Consider the following 742-nt stretch of genomic DNA (forward strand, 5'->3'; position numbering starts at 1 on the left):
CCAGAAGCCTAAACATGTTAAGTAAAACCTTGAAGGTATAAAAAAAGACCAAACCGAATTTATGATTAAAACTACAATGAGATTAATGAGATGAGATAAAACTAAGATATCTGAGAGGAGATATGCACTTGATAGGATTAAGGGCAGATTACACACTGTAGAAGAAAATATTAGTGAACCAGATGATAGAGCAACATAAACAATCTCAGTACTCACTGTGATAGCACACATACTAAAACTGGAACAACAGAGAAAAGATTAGCAGAGCCCCTGCACAAAAATGACAAGTAAATTCATGAAGGATTCCATATTTTTAAAGATTCATAAATACAGGGTAAAAAACAGTAGATACCAGAGGGAAGTGAATGGGGGGGATGGATGAAACACGTAAAGGAGATAAAGAGGTACAACATATCAGTTATAAAATAGTCATGAGATGAAAAGTACAGCATAGGGAATACAATCAATAACACTGTAATACCATTGTATGGTGATAGATGGTAAACTGCACTTATCATGGTGAACACTATGTAATGTACAGAATTATCAAATTACTATGCTGTAGAGCTAAAACATTTATAACATGTATGTCAACTATACTCCAATTAAAAAATAAAAATTAAAACAATAACCCCGAATGAGAACCAGAAAAAATTCTTAAAAAGACTTACAAACAAAAATGAACAGAGCATCAGTGACCTGTGGGACAATATGAAGTGGCATATTATATGCAAAATTAGAG

General features: G+C 32.7%; 1 non-coding gene across 1 annotated transcript; it reads left to right on the forward strand.

Annotated features, from left to right (window-relative positions):
- The first annotated feature begins 208 nt into the window (after positions 1-208).
- Positions 209-315, forward strand: LOC112818312 (U6 spliceosomal RNA). Its single transcript, XR_003206553.1, has one exon. It is a non-coding gene; the product is annotated as a U6 spliceosomal RNA (small nuclear RNA).
- Positions 316-742: the final 427 nt, after the last annotated feature.

This window comes from Callorhinus ursinus, unplaced genomic scaffold, assembly GCF_003265705.2.
Source record: "Callorhinus ursinus isolate GAN/ISIS: 27379988/994484 unplaced genomic scaffold, GSC_fseal_2.0 scaffold971, whole genome shotgun sequence".
Classification (NCBI taxonomy): domain Eukaryota; kingdom Metazoa; phylum Chordata; class Mammalia; order Carnivora; family Otariidae; genus Callorhinus; species Callorhinus ursinus.